The sequence below is a fragment of the Rhinoderma darwinii genome, chromosome 10 (genome assembly GCF_050947455.1).
Source record: "Rhinoderma darwinii isolate aRhiDar2 chromosome 10, aRhiDar2.hap1, whole genome shotgun sequence".
Taxonomy (NCBI): domain Eukaryota; kingdom Metazoa; phylum Chordata; class Amphibia; order Anura; family Rhinodermatidae; genus Rhinoderma; species Rhinoderma darwinii.
The window spans coordinates 73,918,684-73,945,126 of record NC_134696.1 but is presented as its reverse complement, the minus strand read 5'-3'; the positions used below and the strand labels follow the sequence as shown (position 1 = coordinate 73,945,126).

The 26,443-nt window shown below is 42.9% G+C and overlaps 1 protein-coding gene across 3 annotated transcripts in view; it reads right to left on the bottom strand.

The window, feature by feature from the left end:
- The window catches only part of MPV17L (MPV17 mitochondrial inner membrane protein like), a 127,960-nt gene extending 102,770 nt beyond the window's left edge, over window positions 1-25,190 (bottom strand). Inside the window, exons 1-2 of one of the 3 annotated variants that reach the window (XM_075840067.1) lie at window positions 25,104-25,190; window positions 24,503-24,593 (exon numbers count right to left, since the gene is read on the bottom strand). The gene's annotated coding sequence lies outside the window, so the exon portion shown is untranslated. Of the gene's footprint in view, window positions 1-2,984; window positions 3,137-24,502; window positions 24,594-25,103 lie in introns of those variants that run through there. The other 2 variants (XM_075840068.1, XM_075840069.1) reach the window with 2 other exon arrangements.
- Between the last annotated feature and the right edge of the window lie 1,253 nt (window positions 25,191-26,443).

The following is a 26,443-nucleotide window of genomic DNA, read 5'->3' as shown; positions in this document are numbered from 1 at the left end:
GATTATATTAAAAAAAAAAACAGAAAATCACATAGTCAAAATTATATATATTTATTTGCATTGTGCACAGAGAAATAAGTATTTGATCCCCTACCAACCATTAAGAGTTCAGCCTCCTCCAGACCAGTTACACGCTCCAAATCAACTTGGTGCCTGCATTAAAGACAGCTGTCTTAAATGGTCACCTGTATAAAAGACTCCTGTCCACAGACTCAATTAATCAGTCTGACTCTAACCTCTACAACATGGGCAAGACCAAAGAGCTTTCTAAGGATGTCAGGGACACGATCATAGACCTGCACAAGGCTGGAATGGGCTACAAAACCATAAGTAAGACGCTGGGTGAGAAGGAGACAACAGTTGGTGCAATAGTAAGAAAATGGAAGACATACAAAATGACTGTCAATCGACATCGATCTGGGGCTCCATGCAAAATGTCACCTCGTGGGGTATCCTTGATCCTGAGGAAGGTGAGAGCTCAGCCGAAAACTACATGGGGGGAACTTGTTAATGATCTCAAGGCAGCTGGGACCACAGTCACCAAGAAAACCATTGGTAACACATTACGCCCTAATGGATTAAAATCCTGCAGTGCCCGCAAGGTCCCCCTGCTCAAGAAGGCACATGTACAGGCCCGTCTGAAGTTTGCAAATGAACATCTGGATGATTCTGAGAGTGATTGGGAGAAGGTGCTGTGGTCAGATGAGACTAAAATTGAGCTCCTTGGCATTAACTCAACTCGCCGTGTTTGGAGGAAGAGAATTGCTGCCTATGACCCAAAGAACACCGTCCCCACTGTCAAGCATGGAGGTGGAAACATTATGTTTTGGGGGTGTTTCTCTGCTAAGGGCACAGGACTACTTCACCGCATCAATGGGAGAATGGATGGAGCCATGTACCGTCAAATTCTGAGTGACAACCTCCTTCCCTCCACCAGGACATTAAAAATGGCTCGTGGCTGGGTCTTCCAGCACGACAATGACCCGAAACATACAGCCAAGGCAACAAAGGAGTGGCTCAAAAAGAAGCACATTAAGGTCATGGAGTGGCCTAGCCAGTCTCCAGATCTTAATCCCATCGAAAACTTATGGAGGGAGCTGAAGATCCGAGTTGCCAAGCAACAGCCTCGAAATCGTAAAGATTTACAGATGATCTGCAAAGAGGAGTGGGCCAAAATTCCATCTAACATGTGTGCAAACCTCATCATCAACTACAAAAAAACGTCTGACTGCTGTGCTTGCCAACAAGGGTTTTGCCACCAAGTATTAAGTCTTGTTTGCCAATGGATCAAATACTTATTTCTCTGTGCACAATGCAAATAAATATATATAATTTTGACTATGTGATTTTCTTTTTTTTTTTTTATATATTCTATCTCTCACTGGTGAAATTAACCTAGCCTAAAAATTCTAGACTGTTCATGTCTTTGACAGTGGGCAAACTTACAAAATCAGCAAGGGATCAAATACTTATTTCCTTCACTGTGTATATATATATATATATATATATATATATATATACACACACACACACACACACACACACACACACACACACACACACACACAGGAAGTGTTCTGCTATATGAGTTTGTGTTGAACTTCCTATCTATATTGCACCTTGATGTGCTTCCAAGCCTGTTTAATAGCTACCATTGCTCCATTTAACATATTATATCAGTTCTGAGACTATGACCATGTTTTTAATGTATGGACTATACAACATGTACAAGTGTTGATAATTATTTGTTGCATATATCTATACCTTCATTCCAGATACCTTTGCATTTTCCTTATACCATTCATACAGATAACTAAAGGATGTGATTGCAATTTAGTCACCTGGGATGGTACCCCATACACAAGCCGCTCTACCAACTGTGGACGGCCACATTGCTATATATTAGTGTCTGTATGTATACCCACATTCTTTGCATACTACCAGGTACTGTTGCCCTGTATGCACCTAATCTCTATCGATGATCATGTTCCCTAAATCTGTTATTTAACAGATATTGCCCACCACCACTTATACCTTCACCTATTCCCATGTAATGGATATGGCGCAATATACCACTATATGCTCTGATATTTCTGATCACTACGTCCCTTTAGTTGGATACCTGACTGACTATGCACATTTGAAATCTATATTTTCATATTGATTGGTTCTGCCAACTGCAAACTAATTTTGTTTCTTTATTTCATGCTTTCTTTGCTATTTGATTTTCCTTATTTGCTTTTTTCGAAACTTTATGGCAGTTGCCACTGCTTAGGCATGTCTGCGTATATGCTATGGTACTGTTCATGCTACTTATACAATGTTTGACACGTATATTTATATGTAAACAATATATTTTTCTTGCAATCATACATATTGTCTCTACAGTGCCTGATGAAGGTCATAATGACCGAAGCGTCGCTCTAAGTCATTGGCATATTTCTAATAAAGCAACATTTTCTTCTAACTACAACATTGTGTGCCGAATACTTTTGTTCATCTACAACGGAAGAGATGGAGGAACCGCCTTTGGTCAAGCGGTTATCTGTCTGAGGTTCAAAGAGACCCTACCTAAAAAAGGTTATGTGCTATATCGCCATGGTTGCTGCTGCAAAGGACGTCAATGAAAGTGTAATTACTACTCATAGTAAATTCTCTTTCCCTTAGTCTAAGCAGGAGCACTACTTCCCCCTCCCCCAAATATCTGTGTTGATTCAGCAGACCTTGAAACTCTGTGGGGAATGAGGTTGGGGTATGTTTGTATTATAAAACTAATTGCTATAAAAATGTACAGAATTAAAAAAAAAATCATGTCTTGTCCATATAGATTGATATAAGGAGTCTAAGTCAACAAATACAGCCCCCACCTCCCACACAGCCTGGAAACACATTGGAAAGTGGAAAGTTTAATAAAATAAGCATCTTTCAAAATACTGATCAATTTTTAAGGATATTTGAATTGTTTGAGGCTATGAGTCGCTTACCATACCAATCTGTAATGTCCTGATCATTGTCATCATATTACAGTTTACTTTGTCTTTCTTTTCAGTTCCCCATGATCTCTTCAACCTCTTCACACAGACTGTCTTCTCTGGAGATTTCACTCTTAGATTTCCTCTGTTCTCTTTGTCTTATGTTGAGGTTTATCTATAGTCTGAACTACCTTCCCCCTCTCACTCCAGTGTGGTCAGTAGGACAATTTAAAGAAGACTCCTCTGTTTGTTTTGTAAGCACTTGCCAACTAACCCTCCCCTTTTTACACTATTGGACTTTTTGTCTTTGAGAGATCTGCTGCAATAAGCGGACACAGATAGTAACCAGGCACTGGAACGACCATGTATAACATTCAATACCCAAATATGAAATAAACTTCATTCATGTTATAAAACAAAAGGCTCAATATGCACATACATTTTTCTTAGACTAGTAAGTCAATAGCAAAACACTAGAAAACCGTAATATCTCCTACTCACCAGAACTTGCAATACATTCATTGCAATAAAGTTGTGAAAACAATGTTCTCTTGCAAGATCATAGCATTACATCCTGATGCCGATAGCCTTCCAGGTTTTTTTTGCAACCAGATGTACATGCCAACCTTTTATATGAGTTATGTGAGGTGGACTGTAAAAATACTATGAAGTATGAGGGTATGTTCACACGCAAACTCAAAAACTTCTTAAAATACGGAGCTGTTTTCAAGGGAAAACAGCTCCTGATTTTCAGACGTTTTTTAAGCTACTCCCGATTTTCGTGGTGCTTTTTACGACCGTTTTTGGAGCTTTTTTCTATAGTCAATGAAAAACGGCTCCAAAAACTTCCCAAGAAGTGACCTGCACTTCTTTTTCGCGGCAGTTTTTTTTTTATGCAGCCGTTTTTCAAAACGGCCGCGTAAAAAAGAAGGCACATCGGAACAGAACACAATTTTTCCCATTGAAATCAATGGGCAGATGTTTTGAGGCGTTCTGCTTCCGATTTTACGGGCATTTTTCGGGCGTTTATGGCCCGAAAAACGTCCGAAAATAGGCTGTGTGAACATACCCTACGGGTTAGCCTCTCGCAAATTGCCTGCCAAAGGCAGGAGAATTGGGAGAAACAACTCTACATCCCAGGAAAATAAACTTCTGCATAAGAAAAACTCTCCCTTTAGATCAGGGGTGGGGAACCTTTTTTCTGCCAAATGCAATTTGGATATTTGTAACATCATTCGCGGGCCATACAAACCCCATCTGTTGGGCAGCTGCCCTGCCCAACAGAACCCATGAATGCCCCCACAGTATAATGCCCCCCATAGCTGCCCCACAGTATAATGCCCCTATATTTGCCACCACAGTATATTGCCACCCATAGCTGCCACATACAGTATAATGCCCCCATACAGTATAATGTTCCCCATAGCTGCCACATGCTGTATAATGTCCCATACAGTATAATGCCCCCCATAGCTGCCCCATACAGTATAATGCCCCATACACTATAATGCCCCCATAGCTGCCCCATTCAGTATGATGCTCCCATAGCTGCGCCATACAGTATAAAGCCCTCCATAGCTGCCCCATATAGTATAATGCCCTCCATAGCTGCCACCTACAGTATAATGACCCCATAGCTGCCCCATACAGTATAATTCCCCATACAGTATAATGTCCCCCATAGCTGCCCCATACAGTATAATGCCCCATACAGTATAATGCCCCCATAGATGCCCGATACAGTACAATGCCCCTCATACAGTATAATGCCCCCATAGCTGCCACATATAGTATAATGCCCCCCATACAGTGTAATGCCCCCATAGCTGCCCCATACAGTAGAACACCCCCATAGAGTATAATGCCCCTATAGCTAAAAATACAGTATAATGCCCCCATACAGTATAATGCCCCATAGCTGTCCCATACAGTATAATGCCCCCATACAGTATAATGACCCAAAACAGTATAATTCCCCCCTTAGCTGTCCCAAACCCAGTATAATGCCCCCTTAGCTGTCCCATACCCAGTATAATGCCCCCATATGTATGTACCTCTTAGAAATATAATAACTTAATTACTTACCTATCCCCGTTCCCATGACGGGTGGAGGATCTTTCTCCTCCTCTGCACTGTGCTGTGACTCGGCGCAGACAGGCGCAATGACGTCACTACATCGTGCCTGCGTGCGCTGAGCCGCTCGTGGCACAATGAATGAACCCAACTGAATGTGCGTCCTGCGGACACAGATTCAGTTGGAAGCAGAACCAGCGGGGTCAGCGCTGTGTGGCAACGGGGGCCCCGCAAGCTCTAAATCGATGTAGCTACTTACCTGCAAACGCTGATGCTGCTGCAGAATCAACTGTAGCCTCTGGTGCCGATGTGGCCGACACGATGCAGGACCTGTGAGTGACGTCACAGATCTGCACTGCCAGAAGCTGGGCGTTCTGAAGAGAAGTGGATGATACTTCTCATCAGAACGCCCAGCTAGTAAAAGTATTAAAAACGCCCCGATGTACGCACATAATACACGCCCAGTTGTACTTTTACTTTTCAACACGCCCAGTTGTACTTTTGCAAGCCTCATTTGCATAAATACAAAAATGGCCATAACTTGGCCAAAAATGCTCGTTTTTTAAAAATAAAAACGTTACTGTAATCTACATTGCAGCGCCTATCTGCTGCAATAGCAGATAGGGGTTGCAAAATCTGGTGACAGAGCCTCTTTAACAGACACTAGCCATCAAATACTCCTGCCTCTCCTGGCCAGCTACTGCCTGGCCGATCAGAGAGGACGGTACCATATTTAAAATGGCTATGCACTCGCCTCAGCACCGGATATTAATGTGTATTCCCTGGCTATGATTTTTTCTCCTGTATAATGTGATGTCTGTTTGACCAAAGTCGGCGGAGTACTCTACTAACTGCAACTGTACCACATACCCATCTCTGACACATTTTCATTACTGACCCCTGGCTTCCAGACTACTATACGTCTCACCACTCTTGTACCGTCTCTGTCTCATATCCATTGGCAACTTCTGAGCTGCCTGACTTTGGTTTAGCTCTCTACGTGTTACCCTTTGTGGTACGATTATATAGACTTTGGTTTACCGTTGACCATGGCAATCATATCACCAATTCAAAGATTTTAAGGGGTTTTCCGCCAAAGTAAAAAAAAATCAAATACCTGCAATCCATTTGAAAGCTGTTTCTTGTTCTACCATCATGTTGGAGTTGCTAATTTTTCAGTTTCTCACTGTAAAGTAGAAAGTCATTCCCACACTGTAAACTAGCCATACTTCCTCTCATGGGGCAATTCATTAGCTGAGCATGTGACGCTCTAAACTACAGTTTTCATGAGAAATTGCAGCATATTGTCTCTCTCCCACCCTCACTCTCCAGATATCCACCCCTTTCATTAAAGAGGCTCTGTCACCAGATTCTCAAATCCCTATATCCTATTGCATGTGATCGGCGCTGCAATGTAGATAACAGTAACTTTTTTTTTTTTTTTTTAAACGTTCATTTTTGGCCAAGTTATGAGATATTTTATATATATGCAAATGAGCTTTGAAATGGACAACTGGGCGTGTTTTTTTTGTATGTCCAACTGGGCGTGTATTGTGTTTTTAACTGGGCGTGTTTACTTGTTTTACTAACTGGGCGTTGTGAATAGAAGTGTATGATGCTGACGAATCAGTGACCAGTCAGCATCATGCACTCCTCTCCATTCATTTACACAGCACATAGTGTTCTTACTAGAACGATATGCAGCCACATACACAAGTGTCCTGATAATGAATGCACATGACCTCCAGCCTGGACTTAATGTTATTCAGAATCCTGACACTTCTGAATCTTTTCTGTGAGATTTCCAGCAAGGGAAACGAAATCTCGTTTACCTCGTAATCTCGTGAGATTACGCGTGGCTTGCTGGAATCTCACAACGCCCATTGAAAAACACAATACACACCCAGTGGGACATACGAAAAAAAACACACGCCCAGTTGTCCATTTAAAACCTAATTTGCCAATATATAAAATAGCTCATAACTTGGCCAAAAATGAAAGTTTTTTAAAAAACAAAACTTTACTGTTATCTACATTGCAGCGCCGATCACATGCAATAGGAGATAGGGATTTGAGAATCTGGTGACAGAGCCTCTTTAACCTCCTGGCAATGTAATATGGGGGGGAGGAGTTTGGTTAGTGCAAGAGGGATAGCTTGCATCAACAGAAGCTCACTTGGATGACAAGAGCTCTGAAGTGTCCACACGCAAAGGAGAAGAGGATTTTATTTAGTGCCTGAGTCTTTTGTATGCTCTGGGACGCCTCTAGGTTCTTCTGAACCTGGGCCCAGACTGTGCACAGTTCCCGATGAACTACATCTACCTCGGGATTGTTGGAACCACCAGGTGAAACGGAAGAGAACTGTGAATTAAACCCAAAATTACAGAAAAAGGGGGAGACCCCTGACGAGTTACTGACTCAGTTATTAAGGGAAAATTCGGCAAGGGGAATGAAGGAGACCCAATCATATTGACAGTCAGAGATAAAACACCTTAAATATTGTTCTAGAGACTGATTAGTCCTCTCAGTTTGGCCATTAGTTTCAGGATGGAAGGCCGAGGAGAAGGACAGATCAATCTCCAACTTTTTACAGAAAGCTCTCCAAAACAATGAAACAAATTGTACCCCTCTGTCAGAAACAATATTGACAGGAACCCCATGGAGACGCAGGATGTATTTGACAAACAAGGTAGCTAACGTCTTGGCATTGGGTAGTTTCTTGATGGGCACAAAGTGGCACATCTTACTGAAGCGGTCTACTACAACACACACCACCGACTTGCCTTGAGATGGAGGCAGATCGGTGGTAAAATCCATGGAGATATGGGTCCAAGATCTCTGGGGAATGGGCAAAGAACATAGTAAGCCTGCTGGTCGGGACCTGGGAGTCTTGGACCTAGCACAAATCTCACAAGCGGCGACGTAGGCCTTAACGTCTTTAGGCAACCCAGGCCACCAATAGTTTCTAGCAATGAAGTGCTTGGTACCCAGGATGCCTGGATGGCCAGATAGTGCAGAGTCATGATTTTCCCTGAGTACCCTTAGCCGGAATTGCAGGGGAACAAACAGCTTGTTCTCAGGAAGGTTCCCGGGAGCTGAACCTTGATCAGCCGCAAAGTCGGAATCAACAGAGGATATGATTATACCTGGGGGCAAAACACAAGCAGGATCTTCCTCTGAAGGAGGGCTGGCCATGAAGCTACGCAATAGTGCATCAGCTTTAATATTTTTAGACCCAGCCCTATAGGTGACCACAATGTTGAATCTAGTAAAAAACAACGCCCTTCGAGCTTGTCTCGGGTTTAGCCTCCGGGCAGATTCTAGGAAAACTAGATTCTTGTGGTCGGTAAGGACCTTTACCTGGTGCCTAGCCCCCTCCAAGAAGTGGCGCCACTCTTCAAATGCACATTTAATGGCTAAGAGTTCGCGGTTGCCCACGTCATAGTTACTCTCAGTGAGCGAGAACTTCCTGGAGAAGTAGGCACAGGGACGGAGATGGGTGAGGGACCTGGTACCCTGGGACAAGACAGAACCCACTCCCACCTCGGAGGTGTCAACCTCCATGATGAATGGTTCCATTTGGTTAGGCTGAATCAGCACTGGGGAAGAGATAAAGCACTTCTTAAGGATCTCAAAAGCCTGGACCGCCTCTGGAGGCCAGTGGAGGAGATCAGCACCTTTGCGAGTAAGATCCATAAAAAGCTTAGCGGTGACCGAGAAGTTAGCAATAAATCTCCTGTAATAATTAGCAAACCCCAGGAAGCACTGTAACGTCTTCAGGGAGGCAGATTGGACCCATTCAGCCACAGCCTGAATTCATTAGGAGTGAGGATTTGACCCAAAAATGGTATCTCCTGCACCCCAAACACACATTTTTCGGATTTAGCAAAGCGTTTGTTTTCCCGAAGGGCCTGGAGCACCTTCCTGACATGCTCAATGTGAGAGGACCAGTCCTTGGAAACACAAGTATGTCATCAAGGTACACTACAAGAAATACCCCCAGGTAGTCTCTTAAAACCTCATTTATGAAATTCTGGAAGACCGCGGGAGCATTACACAACCCAAAGGGCATTACGAGGTATTCTAAATGACCTTCGGGCGTGTTAAACGCAGTCTTCCACTCATCCCCTTCTCTGACTCGGATAAGGTTATAAGTCCCCCGAAGATCAAACTTAGAGAACCATTGGGCCCCCTGAACCTGATTGAAGAGATCAGGAATCAAAGGAAGGGAATACTGGTTCCTTACAGTGACCTTATTCAAGTTTCGGTAATCGATGCACGGCCTAAGACCACCATCCTTTTTCCCTACGAAGAAGAAGCCAGCACTTACCGGAGAAGTAGAGGGGCGAATGTAACCCTTGGCCAGGCTTTCCTGGATATGTTCTCTCATGGCCTCACGTTCGGGACAAGAGAGATTAAATATCCTACCCTTAGGGAGCTTAGCTCCTGGTACCAAATCGATTGCGCAATCGTGTTCTCTATGAGGAGGTAACACTTCGGAGGCCTTTTAGAAAAAACATCAGCGAAGTCCTGAATAAACTCAGGTAGAGTGTTCACCTCCTCAGGGAGAGAAATAAAATGAACAAAAGAACAGGACGTCATGCATTCATTACCCCATTTAGTAGGATCTCCAGTACTCCAGTCCAACGTGGGATTATGCATCTGCAACCAGGGAAGGCCTAAAACCAAATCGGACGATAATCCTTGCATCACCAGTACAGAACACTGCTCCAAATGAATGGAGCCAACAATGAGTTCAAAAACAGGGGTATGCTGCGTAAAATAACCATTAGCAAGTGGAGTGGAGTCGATACCCACTACCGGGATAGGTTTAGGTAAATCAATCAATGGCATAGCTAGAGATATAGCAAATTCCACAGACATAATATTAGCAGAAGACCCTGAATCCACAAAGGCACTGCTGGTGGCAGACCTACCCTCAAAAGAGACCTGAAAGGGAAGCAAGACCTTATTAGGTTTCATATTTACGGGAAATACCTGTGCGCCCAAGCGACCTCCCCGATGGTCACTTAGGTGCGGAAGTTTTCCGGCTGGAGTATTCTTACACCTAGGACAGTCGTTCACTTGATGCTTTTCATCCCCACAGTAGAAGCAGAGACCATTCTTCCTGCGGAGCTCTCTACGTTGTTGGGGATACACAGAGGCCCCGAGTTGCATTGGTTCATCCGAGTTTTCCGTGGAAGAACGGAACCTCGGGAGCCATCATAGGGGAGCCAGAGGAGAAGGCACAAAAACGATCAAGTCGTCGTTCCCTGAGACGTCGGTCAAGACGTACCGCTAAAGCCATAACCTGATCTAGAGAGTCAGAAGAGGGATAGCTAACAAACAGGTCTTTCAGGGCATTCGACAGACCCAATCTAAACTGGCACCTCAAGGCAGGGTCATTCCACTGAGAAGCTACACACCACTTCCTAAAGTCAGAACAGTACTCCTCAACGGGTCTCTTACCCTGACGTAAGGTCACCAGCTGACTCTTGGCAAAGGCAGTCTTGTCAGTCTCGTTATAGATGAGCCCGAGAGCAGAAAAAAAAAGGTCAACAGAGGAAAGTTCAGGGGCGTCAGGAGCAAAGGAGAAGGCCCATTCTTGGGGGCCGTACTGGAGCCGGGACATAATTATACCCACTCGCTGGCTCTCAGAACCTGAGGAGTGGGGCCTTAGACGGAAATAGAGACTACAACTCTCCTGAAAGGAGAAAAAAGTCTTCCGGTCCCCTGAGAATCGGTCAGGCAACTTGAGGTGGGGTTCAAGAGGTGAGGTGGGGGGCACTACCTGGGTAGCATAAGGCTGGTTGTACCTCTGAGTCAGGGCTTGTACCTGTAGGGAGAGACCCTGCATTTGCTGAGCCAGGGCCTCAAGCGGGTCCATAGTAGTGTAGGAACCAGGGTAGAAAAGGTATATGGGCCTGTCATTATGTAATGGAAGGTAGGGAGACGGACAGGTGAAACCTAATCTACCCGCCACTCAGTCCCTGCCTACTTGCACAGTCCGTCCTAGGCGACGGCGTACAACTGGGCGACTGTCCCTATGCTCACTGTGTGCACGACAAACAAAACAGACAAGGGAACACAGAAGCAAGTGAAGAGGGGTAGTTGCCCACGGAAACACCGTGAGCAACAGAGTAGTGAACGCGCAGAGTCAAATCAGGAGAGAACGTGGTAACAAAAGCAGAACAGGAGAATAGTCAGTCAAGCAGGGTCTAATAGAAGCAGAGGTCAATCGTATTAGCAGGAACAGCAGAGCCAGGAAACACAAGAATCACAGGCAAAGGACAGGCAGCAAATGAAGGTATAAATAGACCAAGGGCGGGAGCTAGAACCGTCTGGCCAGGCTGTGAGAGGTCCTCCCACTCCTCAGCCTACCAGCCTGAGTAGTAGCAGATCGAGTCACTCTATCAGACCTAGGGACAGATGCAGACTGATTAACCACGGGCATCGACACAGAATCTGTGTCTGGCAGATCCTTTACAGTTTTTGCTGGGAAACCTTGGGTCCTAGCGTTCATGTGGATGTTACTTTAACACGTACTACCTACCTAAACATTATTGCAGACCAAGTACACCCCTTCATGAAAATGGTATTCCCTAATGGCAGTGACTTCTTCCAGCAGAATAATGTCCCCTGCCACACTGCAAAACATGTTCAGAAGTATGAAATATAGTTTACTGTATTGACTTGGTGTCATAATTCTCCAGATCTCATTAGGATTGTGCATCTGTGGGATGTAATACAAAATCAAGTCCATTCCGTGAAGGAACTACCTCGCAACTTACAGGACTCAGGCCAAGATCACACACACACACAGTTTGTACGCAGTTTTTGTCTCAGTTTTTAGCTAAAGCCAGAAGTGGACCCAGGGGCATAACTAGGAAAGACTGGGCCCCATAGCAAACTTTTGACTGGGACCCCCCCTCCGCTGGGTATCACACATCCCCCCTTGTAGATAGTGCCTCCCTATAGATTCCACCACACAGCGCCCCCTATTGATAGCACCATACACAGCCCCTGTAGATAGTGCCATACACTGCCCCCTGTAGATAACGCCTTACAGCCCCCCTGTAGCTAACGTCTTACAGCCCCAAATCCCCCCTGTAGATAACGCCATACAGCCCCCCTGTAGATAACGCCATACAGCCCCACATAGATAACGCCATACAGCCCCCGTAGATAATGCCATACAGACCCCCCGCTGTAGATAACGCCATACTGACACCCCCTGTAGATAACGCCATACAGCCCCCTGTAGATAACACCATACAGAGTCCCCCCGTAGAGAATGCCATACAGACCCCCTGTAGATAACGGCATACAGACCCCCGTGCAGATAACGCCATACAGACCCCCCTGTAGATAACGCGATACAGACCCCCTGTAGATAACAGCATACAGAACCCCCCTGTAGATAACAGCATACAGAACCCCCCCTGTAGATAACACCATACAGACCCCCCTGTAGATAACGCCATACAGACACCCCCTGTAGATAACGCCATACAGACCCCCCTGTAGATAACACCATACACAACCCCCCCTGTAGATAACACCATATAGCCCCCCCCCCCCCGAAAAAAACGGTCTGTAGTTTGTCCTACAAAAGACATGCATCCTCTATCCACAGGATAGGGGATACATGTGTGATCGCTGGCAGCGATGAGGAGAACCGAAAGTCCCCCGAAGTTCTCCATGACAAACCTCGAACTTCCGGCGTCTGCACTGTTCAATAAAAATTAAAGGAGCGCTGGTCACGCATGCGCACAAGCGCGACCAGTGCGCAAGTCATTTCTATGGAGCTGCAGACAGACCCCGGAAGTTCGAGGTTTGTCATGGAGAACTTCGGGGGACTTTCGGTCCCCTGTTCTCCTTATCGCTGGGCGTTCCAGCGATCACACATGTATCCCCTATCCTGTGGATAGGGTATGCATGTCTTTTGTAGGAACAACCCCTTCAGTGGCGTCGCCCTGTAGCAGCCATAGCAGATGCTAGCGGAGCCTCCGGCCATGGGGGGGCCGTGCTGGCGGGTGGCTCGGGTCCTCTTATGTGCGGGCCCGGTAGCAGCCGCTACGGCTGCTATAGCGGTAGTTACGCCACTGAGTGGTCCCAAACGGAAGGAAAGATATAAAGGAAAGACTGATGCATTTGTTATTATCGTTTGTTCTGTACCTCACAAACACCTCAAAATTACATTTGTCTGTCCATAATACTTTTCTCTAATCATTCTCTGTCCATTGACTGTTTTCTTTTGTGCATTGTATTCCTCTCCTATTATTCGCCAGTCTCAGATATGTTTTTTCTTTGAAAAACACTGCCTAGATAGAAAGCATTTCAGGGTTGTCTCTTCACTGAAAGTTGTAGGAGAAATCCTCCAGCTCACCGTTAGCAGGTCTTCAGTACAGATCTCCATGACGGCACATGGTGGGATCAACAAGAGACAGAGGAGAAACAGTGATCCAGCGCAAGGTAATTTTAAAAGGCTTCACGGTTCCAATTTTATTTCTAAAACTTCTTTAAAAGATAACTGTCTCAGATACAAGGGTGGTTAGCTGTATGCAATGTTGCCTACGCGTTTCTGACAGAAGCAGCGTCCTTACTCATGGCTTATTGTCAACAAGATAGTGCTGTACTGAGGTTTATATCCGGTCATTCACAGGTGCAGCAAAATGCATTCCAGCACGAGTGTGCTGGAGCGCAAATCAGCCACATAACGCCACACCAACACCCGGGATACAGAAGGGCGTGTACCACAACATCAGGTAAGTAAATTTGGCTGAAGTATAAGAAAAACTGTATATTTATATATCATAATAGTCGCAGTTTAGAATAGTCTAATATTAATGTAAATTAATTGGTGTGTGTCCGTAATGACCAGATGTAAACATCAAAATCGATACATAGTCACACGAAAAAGGAAAAAATAATTACAAAAAGAGGCTAAAAGTACATAGATATGAACCAAAAGAATTATCGATATTAAAAACATGAAGCTGGCTGGAACGAGCATTTATGTACATGATGGCTATTATATTGGAACAAGGTATTATTGGTAACCGGATGGCTGTAACTTTTAACCAATGTAAGAGCATTTTCGTACCTAATGTAAAGTCAACATCTGATAATAGGGGGGCATGTGGAATAACTAAATATGGGTAACAAATCCCTATATGTATCTATTTATCCGTTATATATGATAGTCTCCCCAACATTCGAAGCAACTGATGCTAAATTTCTCGCCTACCTGTGATCAATAGTGGAACATTAATTATTTTCTTAGAATGAGGCCTTGGGGAAACCTAGTTTTAAGGCCATATATCCAAAAGGCCTCCCTGTCTAGTAACCGGTGCCTCAAATTGCCCCCTCGGGCCGCACTATTAACCCCTTATAGCGAAGGATTTAAATGTATTCACTGACCTGTTATGGTGTGTGACAAAATGTTTGGCAGCATTAGAGATGTTAATAATGGTGGGATTTCTTATATAGCCAAGGTGCTCTAAAATTCTTGTTTTGAATTCTCTGCTGGTGCATCCGACATACATCAAGCTGCACTCAGTGCACTCAATGTTGTATATTACCGACTCACTGTTACAGTTGATTATTGTCTTTATGGAAAAAGTTTTGGCACCTTCAGAGTCGTGAAACATTTTTGTGGGCTTGACATATGAACATATCTTACAGTTGTAAGAACCACATCTAAAAAAAACCCTGTGATGTAGCCAAGTCATCCTAGTCTCACTGGAGGAGAACATGCAAGGAGAAAGCAAGTTGCCCAAGGTCAGGGCTTTGTATGACACTAGGTGACAGCTATGTTTCAGAATGTTCTCCAATTGGTCATCTTCCATCAAGATGGGTAAGTATTTCAGTATAATCTTCTTAATTTGAGTTAACTGGTTACTATATTGTAGAACCAATGTGGATTTATTTGGATAAGGACTGATCGGCAATTTTTCTTCAAATAATAGATGATTATGGGGTTTTAGAGAAACTATGGAACTCACTCTTTTGAGAGCCCAGTTAGCATAGCCTCTTTTCTGGAGTCTGTGACAAATTTGTTGCTGTTCTATTCTGTAGCAATCATCACTACTACAATTTCTTTTTGCCCTATATATTTTCCCCACTGGAATAGATGAAACTGTTTGTCTAGGGTGAGTGCTTTGTTGCGTGTAAGATGGTATTTCCCAAAATGGGTTTTACGAAATGTTTTAGAGCAAACTCGTTCACAATCTTTTCCCCCCAATACCAGATCCAAAAAACAAATCGTGTCTTTATTAGAGGTGTATGGAAATCTAATGAATTATCATTGAGATAGTCAATGAATGCCGGTATGGCAGACACATCGCCCTCCCAGATGAAAAGGAGGTCGTCGATGTATCTGCCATACCGGTTGATGTTGTCCCCAAACTCGTGGTTCATTGAGAAAATTGTATGCTCCTCCACCATGCCATGACAAGATTTGCCAGCAAGGGTGAAAAATATTTTTGCCCCCATTGACACCCCCCTAAGTTGTAAATAAAATTGGCCGTCAAATTGAAAAAAGTTGTGTGACATGAGAAACACAAGGACTTCCAAAATATATGAATGTAGATGCTGGCTATAAGTGCTGTATGTAGATAGATGGTAGCTTGAAGCACCTTTGCTGCACCTGTGAATGACCGGATATAAACCTCAGTACGGCACCATCCTGTTGACAATAAGCCATGAGTAAGGACACTGCTTCTATCCGAAACGCATCATTGCATACAGCTAACCACCCTTGTATCTGAGACAGTTATCTTTTAAAGAAGTTTTCGAAATAAAATTGAAACCGTGCTTTCTTTTAAAATTGCCTTGCGCTGGATCACTGTGTCTCCTCTGTCTCTTGTTGTATCCTCACTGTTGAAGATGAGACTAGTGTTTTGCAGGTACTATATAATAAAGCTACTAGCTGAGGATCAGTCAGTCATCTGCTGCTCAAACTAGAGGTTCTGATGTGTTCATCCTTCTTCACGGATGTGCACTGGGGCCTCCCCAATTCTCATTAACTTTTGGCTAGAGGAAATTTGTGCTGTCTGGGAGAGAAGTAGTACACCCCTTCGAAAGATATCTTCAGTTTCTTGACGATTTGTCACATGGAATACCTTTAACTTCTCAGAACATCTATAGACTAACAAGTTCCTCTTTTTGGCTACTTGGAGAACTCCATCAATGCTAAGGAGGATCATGCTTCACATATACTCAAGTAGCTCTAAGATGTTTTATTGTTTCCCTTAACAGCGTAACAATTTTCAGCTCTGCTAGCATAAATGCACAAGAGTTTTCTAATGATGAACTAGCCTTTTAGCATGATAATTTAAGATTAGCTGACACAATGAGTCAATAGAACACAAGAGAGCTGGTTGTTAAAAATGTGTCTTAAAATGCATATGTAGATATTCCATATACAATTCAGCAGTTTCCAATATTAATGTTAATAGTTATATTAAAAAGTTATGTTTCTCACAACATAGAGACAGAAAAAATACATTCTTTTTACAAAAGTAATGTTATTGTGCAAAAAGTTGTAAAACATAAAAAAATGCTATAAATGAAGTTTTGCCGGAACCGTACTGACCCGCAGAATAAAGTTAACATGTAATTTATGACGCATGGTGAATGCAGTATAAGAAAAAACTCACAAAATCTATGCCAGAATTGCCTTTTTTTGGGTTACCTTGCCTTCCAAAAAATAGGATAAAAAGTGATCAAAAAGTCACATGTACCCCAAAATGGTACCAATAATAACTACAGCTCATCCTGCAAAAAAACAGCCCTCATACCACTACATCTATGGCTAAATAAAATTAGTTAAGGCTCCAATAAGTCAGGAAATAAAAATATGTGGTTGTGCAGGCCCGAGGGGAACATTTCTTCTGTTTGAAGAGGCGAATTATCAAGGCCCTAAAATTAGGGAACCAGGAAGGGGAGGGCCCAAACATATCTGCTGGAAGCGAGGGTGCCCGTATTATACCAGGACAACACTTCCAAGCAAAATTCCCCAAACTGCAAAGGTGCCGAGTGTGCACCAATTGTTTACCCAATGTTTACCCCATTATTATACCACCTGTCTATGCCCCTGATGTACTCTGCGCAGCTCACATATGCCCCTAAATTATAAACTGAAATACTAGTAAAACTCAAAACTACTACCGAGCAAAATCTACGCTTCAAATGCCAAATGGCTCTCCCCCCCCCTTCTGAGCCCTGCAGCGTGTCCAAACAGCAGTTTACCTCCACATATATGGCACCGCCATACCTGGGAGAACCCATATAACAATTTCTGGGGTGTGTGTCTCTAGTGGCACAAGCTGGGCATGACATATTTGCCACTGAATTGGCATATCTGGGGAAAAATTTAAATTTTTAATTTGCACCATCCGCGGCGCATTCATTTATGGAAAAGACCTGTGAGGTGAAAATGCTCACTACATCCCTTAATAAATGCCTTGAGGCGTGCTTTTGTTTTTATTATTTCACATCAGAGCCCTGCAATTGTGAACTTTGTAGGTCGCTAAATTAGGCCTCCATTTCATATTGTACTCTTTCACTCCTGAGCCCTGTCGAATGTTCAGGCAAAAGATTAGTGCCCCATGTAGGGTGATTCTAAAACCGGGAAATACAGCATAATAATTAGAGAGCTGTCTTGTTGTGGTGGCAGAAGCTGGGCACCACATATTGGCATATCTATAGAAAAAAATCCCATTTTCACTCTGCAACATCGAGTGCACACTAATTTCTGAAAAACACTTGCGGGGTTAACATGCTTACTACACCCCTAGGTGAATATCTTGAGGGGTGTAGTTTAGAAAAATGAGGTCACTTCTGGGGGGTTTCCACAGTTTTGGTCCCACATGGGCTTTGCAAATGCTACATAGCGACCAGAAACCAATCCAGCAAAATCTGCACTCCAAAAGCAAAATGGCGCTCCTTCCCTTCTGAGCCCTGCCATGTGCCCAAATAGCAGTTCATGACCACATATGGGGTATTGCCGTACTAGGGAGAAATTGCTTTACAAATGTTGGGGTGCTTTTTCTCCTTTATTTAAAAAAAAAAATGAAAATGTTTGCGCTAAAGCTACGTCTTATTGGAAAACAAGGATTGTTTTTATTTTCACTGCCCAATTCAAATAAAATCTTGAAACCTGAAATCTGAACTCCAAAAGCGAAATGGCTCTTTTTCCCTTCTAAGCCCTGCCGTGTGTCCAAACAGCCATTTATGACCACATGTGGGGTATTGTTTTACTCGGGAGATATTACTTTACAGATGTTGTGGTGCTTTTTCTCCTTTAGTCCTAATGGAAATGAGAAAAAATTAGCTAAACCTACATTTTCTTTGAAAGAATGTTGATTTTCATTTTCACTGCCTTTTTCCAATAATTTCTGCAATAAACCTGTAGGGTCAAAATGCTCACTATATCCCTAGATAATTTCCTTGAGGGGTGTAGTTTCCCAAATGGGGTCACTTTTAGGGGATTTCCACTGTTTTGGCACCGCAAGAGCCCTTCAAACCTGACATGGTGCCTAAATATATTCTAATAAAAGGAAGGCCCCAAAATCCACTAGGTGTTCCTTTGCTTCTGAGACCTGTGCTTCAGTCCAGTAGCACACTAGGGCCACATGTGGAATATTTCCTAAAGCTGCAGAACCTCGGCAATAAATATTGAGTTGCGTTTCTCTGGTAAAACTTTGTGTTACAAAAAAAATGGATTAAAAATTAATTTCTGCAACAACAAAAAAAAAGAAATTTGTAAATTTCACCCCTACTTTGGTTTAATTCCTGTGAAACGCCTAAAGGGTTAAGAAACTTTCTAAATGCTGTTTTGAATACTTTGAAGGGTCAAGTTTTTAAAATGGGGTGGCTTATTGGGGGTTTCTAATATATACACTACCGTTCAAAAGTTTGGGGTCACCCAGACAATTTTGTGTTTTCCATGAAAACTCACACTTATATTTATCAAATGAGTTTCAAATTGACTAGAAAATATAGAAATTGTCTATATACGTCCGTGCTGAATCGTCCACAGAGAACCCCAACGCGCGTTTTGCTGTTTTTGTTTGCTTCCTCAGATGTACCCCCTGAGGAAGCAACCAAAAACAGCGAAACGCGCGTTGGGGTTCTCTGTGGACGATTCAGCACGGACGTATATAGACAATTTCTACTCCTTTTTGAATGGGTAAGATTGCACTGTTGAACTGCTCACTATTCAAATACTGATTATTCCCTCTGTGACTCTCTCTTGACCTGGTAGTATCCGTTATACTTATACAACTGAGAGGACACTGTGGATTATCAGTATACAATCCACTTGGATGTGATACTTTATAATATCTATGTGGGTAGCATATACAGTTTTGCACTCTATGCCATTTCTTTTCTTTACCTAGTATTTTCTTGTGCTGAATTACGTACCACAGTATTAGTACTAGAGTCTTATAATAATGTGTTTTTAAATGTATGTTATTTTGTATAAATAAAATTGATATATTCTTATATACTCCGACTATATGCTCTATTCTTTCTTCGGTATGGTTTAGTATCATACATGGGCCTACCACATGTATAACAAAAAGACAAGAGCATGGAAGAAGCAATCACGAAAAAAAGTGACGTTTATTCACCCAACAAATGCAACGTTTCACTTCCTCAATGGAAGCATTTTCAAGCCTACCACATGTGTTACTAATGTTTTTTTTTTTGTATTTGTGTTCATTAACAGGTTCGGTCGTCAGATTCGAGGACTACTTCGATGATGGCTTTTTTTATTTAAAAAAAAAAATGGTTGATGAGGATTGTGTAGGGGTTTTTTATTTCAATAAAATATTTTATCTATGTCTTTGTATTTTCTTTTAAACTTTATTACTACCGCTTTAGTAATAGCCGCTGGCTGATTTACAGTGTCCATTACTAAGGCGGGGCTTAGTGTTAGCCGGTGCAGAGGCTAACACTCACCCCCATTATTACTCTGGTACCCACCGCCTCCAGGGGTACTGGGAAGAGTCGGGTATGATTCAATACCTCACCAACTGCAGCGATGGTCGGGTACTGGGGCGGCCATAGGCTGGTATTATTATGCTGGGAAAGGCCAAAACAATGTCCCTTCCCACCCTGGTAATGCTAGGCTGCTTTTGCTCTGTTGTATCTGGCTGTTTATGAAAAATTGTGGTGGGGGGGGAGCCACGTTATTTTTTTTTTAAATAATAAGTTTTCTTTAAATAAATAATTGGAAAAAACTACATGCCTGCCCCAGTTATATTTTTCATAAGTAGCCAGATACAACACAGCAGCAGCAGGCTAGCATTAGCAGGGTGGGAAGAGCCACTGTTTCAGGCCTTTCCCAACCTATTAATACTAGCCTACGGCCGCCCTATTGCCTAACCATCACTACAGATGATCGGGCACTGGATTGCACCCAGCTCTTCCCGGCAACCCTGGTGGCGGAAAGTACCAGGGTAATAATGGGCATTAGTGTTAGCCTCTGCACCGGCTAACATTAAGCCCCACCTTAATAATAGATGCTGTCAATCAACCAGTAGCTACTAAGGCAGAAGTAGAAAAGTTTCAAAAAACACCAGGACATAAAAAAAATATTTTATTGAAATAAAAAAAAACACACAACCCTCATTAACCATTATATTGAGAATAAAAAAGTCATCATCTAAGTAGTCCTCAAATCTGACGTAGCACAACGACTGAACCTGTAAAAAAACACAAACACAAAAAAAATTAGTAAGATAAAAAAGCAAAACAATTATTATTCTTACCTTCCCTGGGTCCAGCGCTGGAGCCGCAATGTCAGCGAGCTGGGCCCTATATCTAAGCCTATCATGTGTGATGCTGTCTGCTGAGCCACTGCATCTAATCCTATCCATAGCTATAGGGTCAGAGTGCTACAGATATGCTGTCTCATATATATATATATACACACACATAAATATACACACCTGTACATACACGCATACATTTTTTTTTTTTGGGTTGTGGACATATGTTAGATACTTACTGCTGGGGCCCTGTAACTATGTCTATCACATGTGATACTGTCTGCTGGGCCATGTATCTAAGCCTATCATGTATGATACTGTCCGCTCAGACAAGGAGGGTATGTGGGACTACCTACAGGGGACTGCATTGCATTGTCTACAAGGGGGATGTATGGCAGGGGGACTGTGTATGGAACATACAGGGGATTTATGCCACTATACACAGGAGGCATTGTGTGGGGAATGCTCTACAGATGTCTTTGATTAGAGCCCTGTATCTAAGGCTACATTCACATGAGCGTGACAGATTTACGCACGTAAAAAATGTGCATAAATCTGGTCATGTGCGTTGCGTTTTGCATCAATGTGCTTTGCGTGTGGCATGTGTTTTTCACGCACTTGCAAGCACTTTTTGTTTTTTTAATGTAATTGATGCGTGAAACACGCACACTGGTGTTGTCTGTGTGCTGTCCATGGTTTCACGCACCCATTGACTTCAATGGGCGACTAGGTGCATGAAAACACACTAATATAAGACATGCAGTGAGTTTCACACAACGGACACTCGCTGTGTGAAAACTCATGCATGCTTGAATAGCCCCATTGAAATCAATGGGTCCGTGTGCTGTGCATTATTTCAACGCACAGCACACGGACGAGATTCAAGCTAAGTCTATCATGTGTGATACTGCCTGCTGAGACAATGCATCCAATTCTATCCAGCGGTGTAGCTATAGGAGCCTTAGTCTTATAGTTATGCTATCTCCAATATATATGTAAAAAAATAAATAATTCGGTGGGGTAAATATATGTCTCGGGGCTTGTGCCCCTAATCTTTTAAGACCCTGGTAATGACCATTTGTGGTCCTTTCTGGGGTCCATTGAAACCTAGAAGCAGCTTCTTAAGTGGCAGACACTAAAGAAGCCCAACTGATTAAAGTTGCATACAAATTAATGTCCTCATTAATGTTGCGTTTTTTGCAACGGAAAAACGTGGCAATGGCTGTAATACACAGCCGCAGCTCCGCTCTGACAGCAGAAAGAAGCGAAACCTCCGCCAATGCCCCCTCACTGTCTGATGGTTGCGTCTCCTGACCTCCTGCCAGCGACTTCCTCTTTGGCGACACCAGCTCACGCGGTCGTACTGCCCTGGACTTTGTGCTAAGGTACTCGCGTGCACTAAAGGGCCAGAGTGTCGCATACTAAAAATTCCCTAGCCAATCTCAATCCCCAGATCACCCTGGACTATAAAAAGGGCTCTGCCCTTCCACTCCTTGCCTGAGTGTTGTTGTTGTCTACCCATGTTCATATTGAAAACGGTCCTTTAGTTGTATCCTGCTCCCAGTGTTCCCGTATCCTGCTTCCTGTATCCTGTTGCTGTGTTGTTTCCTGTACCTAACCTTTAGTTGGATTTGTGTGTATCATCTGCCACGTCTCCATCCATACCAAAGCCTCTGCTACTGTCCGGGCTCTTATAGGTACTCTTGTGCTAAAGACTTTGCATAGACTTTATATGGACTGTTATTTGGCCAGCTGCCACTCCACTTCGGCGGAGTGGCCTAGTGGGTCCACATGACCCTAGATCGTGACAAAAGTGAATAGGAGAAGGGGGAACTGCCTTTTGATCGTGTCACAGGAAATCCCTGTGACGCGATCGAGGCCCATACATTGAATGGTCAGACAGCCCAGGGTCTATTGAAGGACTGAGGTATGCCCTAACAACTATGTGTACAATAAGTACACAGGTTAATGTTCTGGCACATAGATTTATGCCAGTACATTACAGTTAAGAAAATAAATCAAAATGAAAAATCTCTTTATGGGAATAAAAATAAATGTAAAATTATTTTTTTTAAAAATTAATGTTAAATAAAAAAAACATTGTAAAAAAAAAAAACATACACAGAAATACACATTTTTTACAATTAATAAACTTTGTAAAATATAAGTCCCAAAACATGTCATAATATAGACCTATTTGGTATTGCCACAACCGTAACAACATGTACAACATATACATAACATTATTTATGATGATCGGTGTATGGTGAAAAAAAAAATCTGCAACGGAACTTTTTCTGCATTTTCGCCAAAATAAAAATTTATACAGTATAAATTAAATAATAATGTATTTGTACCAAAAAATGGTACCTACATAAAGTACAACTTGTCCCGCAAAAAACAAAGTCTCATACCGCTACGTCGTATAAAAAAATAAAAAATTTATGAGCGCCGCCGAAATGCAAAGAGGGAAGTATACAAGAAAATTTCTGTCGTCAAGGCCAAAATTGGCCATGTCCTTAAGGGGTTAAGCAACAATCCTGATTTCAGCATAGAAAAAAACATCAGTTTGGCCATGGAAAGATGAAAAGTCAACCACTCAAGAAAGGTATTGATTAAAATGTGGCCTGCCTTTATGATTTATGACAATTACTTAGATGAAGAATTTAAAGGCTTTCCAGATAGTCAAGGCTACACAGACACAACCTTTAAATTCTTTCCAATGCTCCACAAGCAAATACGATAAGTGGGTTCTCAAAAAGGGATGTTGATTATTGGAGGTGACAGGGATATTAAAGAACTGCAGAAAAAGAAGGAGCCTAAAATTACATGTAGAGTGCAGCTTTAAATGGGTTGTCCAGGCAGGGGGCAGTTTTTTATACTGATGACCTATCTACAGGATAGGTCATCAGGATATGATCGGTGGGGGTTCGATCAGCTGCTCCGGCTGCCTCCGGTGCCAAAAGCTGTGTAGTGGTCGGTGACGGAAGCAGATGGCTCGGTCACAGTATAGCAGCCGCGCTGCAGCTCTGCTTTTATTCAAGTGAATAGGAGCAGAACTGCAGTAACCCAGCACGGCCGTTATACAGCGACTGGAGCCATCTACTTCTGGCACCGACAACTGCATATCTTCCGTCGCCCGGAGAACATGGCCACAGAGGATAAGTGTTAATCTTAGGGTGAGTTACACAGTGATTTTTGCCGCTGATGCTAACGCGGAAACCACGTCGTAATTAGCGCCAAGAAGCACCCCCCAATGATTTCAATGTGAGGCAGAGGCGTCTTCTTTTCCTGGGTGGCTTTTGTCCGCTTGCGGAAAAAAAAGGGACATGCGCTTTCTTTGAGAAATATCTGCCTCTGATCTTCCATTGAAAACAATGGGAGGCAGAAAAAACCTGCCGCATTAGTTTGGAGCCTTTTTTGCCCAATTTTTACAATATATTCTGCGGCTAAAAAAGAAAACGCTGCAAAAAGCGTTGAAAAATTATCTTCAAAAACATTTCCTGAAGGAATTTTGAGGCATATTTTTTTAGTCTAGCAAAAAGCACTGCGTGAACTTTAGGATATGTTTACACAGGGCGAATAAGCTGCATAAAACGAAATTGTGGTGCATTTTTTCAGGCAGAATGTCCACTGCGGAAAACTGCAGGTAAAAAAAAAGGCTATACTTACCAGTGGATATCGCGACACGTCCCCCTGACGTCCTGCAGCCCGGCCTCCTGGGATGACTTTTCATCCCATGTGACCACTACAGTTGGTTGAACTGGATGAAGAAGCAGAAAGATTTGAGTAATTATAGGCTCTTTTTTTGAGTTGTGATTTTCGCGGCGGAATCGCAGCTTTTTCTCTGCAAAAATCGCAACATCTGATATTTGTTGGGTGTTTAACTCCCCCCCCATTAAATTCAATGAGAAAAACACGCAACAGAAAAACAGCGATTCTGCAGCATAAATTATCATGCTGCGATTTTAAAAAAACGCACCGCATTTAAATTTATTAACGCTTTTTTGACAGGTTTTTACGCAGCGTGTGGATGAGATTTGTTCAAATCTCATCCACTCTGCTGCAACTAGATTTTTTGCAATGAAATCCGCTGAGGAAAAACCGCGGTGTTTACGCTACGTGTGAACATTACCTTATAGTCTATGGGTATATATGGATCCAGCAGAACAGATAACATAAGGTTTACACTAAACAAGAGATCATCAGCAGAAATACTAATACATTTTGCACAGGGAGGGGAAAGAGTAAAAGGAGAGGTGCAGCCACTTACTCTAGCATTGGCAGGTGCTTTGGTATGCATGTGCCTGGCTTTAGGATTACGGTCCCTAAGGCATCTCCTTCCGGTATTCTAGCTCAGCCCTCCTTTCTTACCATATTACAGCTAATAGTCTCCCTTTACCATATTACACCTAATAACATATCACTGAATGGCTGCACTTGCATCCTGCAATCAAACTACCTGTTAATAAAAACAAAGTTTATGGTGAAACGATAATGTTTTGTGTAAGGCTGGGTTCACACGAGCACATTAACGTCCGTAATGGACGGACGTATTTCGGCCGGAAGTCCCGGACCGAACTCAGTGCAGGGAGCCGGGCTCCTAGCATCATAGTTATGTACGATGCTAGGAGTCCCTGCCTCTCTGCAGGACAACTGTCCCGTACTGTAATCATGTTTTCAGTACGGGACAGTAGTTCCACGGAGAGGCAGGGACTCCTAGCGTCGTACATAACTACGATGCTAGGAGCCCGGCTCCCTGCACTGAGTTCGGTCCGGGACTTCCGGCCGAAATACGTCCGTCCATTACGGACGTTAATGTGCTCGTGTGAACCCAGCCTAACTGTGTCTGAAATCACTGTTAGGTCGCTTACACCCATCGTATGGGCGACCTGTTCACAATACTGAGGCAGAAGCGTAGCTAGATTCTACAGCACCTGGGGCAAAGATTTAGTTTGGCACCCCCCCCCCAAACCTCTTTCCCGACATCGCCTTCCCCCTCGCCATGTTTGTTTTCCCTAACAATCAATGAGGTGTCATTTTATGCCACATTTTTTTAATGTAACTTGAGCATAAAGCCATTTGTACATTTTACAATTAATGTAGTTCTATATAAAGCACCAGAACTAAGCTCATTACATATATACAACATCAGAACCAAGCTAATTACATATATGCAGCACCAGAACAAAGCTCAGTACGTATATACAACACCAGAACAAAGCTCAGTACATATATACAGCTCCAAATACAAGATCAGTTCATATATACAGCACCAGAACCAAGCTCAGTACATATATACCGTGCCAGAACCAAGTATAAATACACTAAATTGTATACAGCTCCCAGCATGGCCCAAACAATGATAAGGATATGCTGGGAGTTGCTGTTTCACAAAAAAAAAATCATACCACACATCAACTCGATGCAGATCATACAGGGACTACAGTACTGATTAGAGGCAGAATAAACATTTATATTAAGTGACTCACCGGTGACGATCTCAGATTCTAGTTGTTCTTTTTCTCTTTTTTTTCTCCATCTGGTCAAGACCTCTATGATGACTTCTCCCGGCCACAGTCATTTCTGCAGTTTGCAACTCAGATGTCTTCA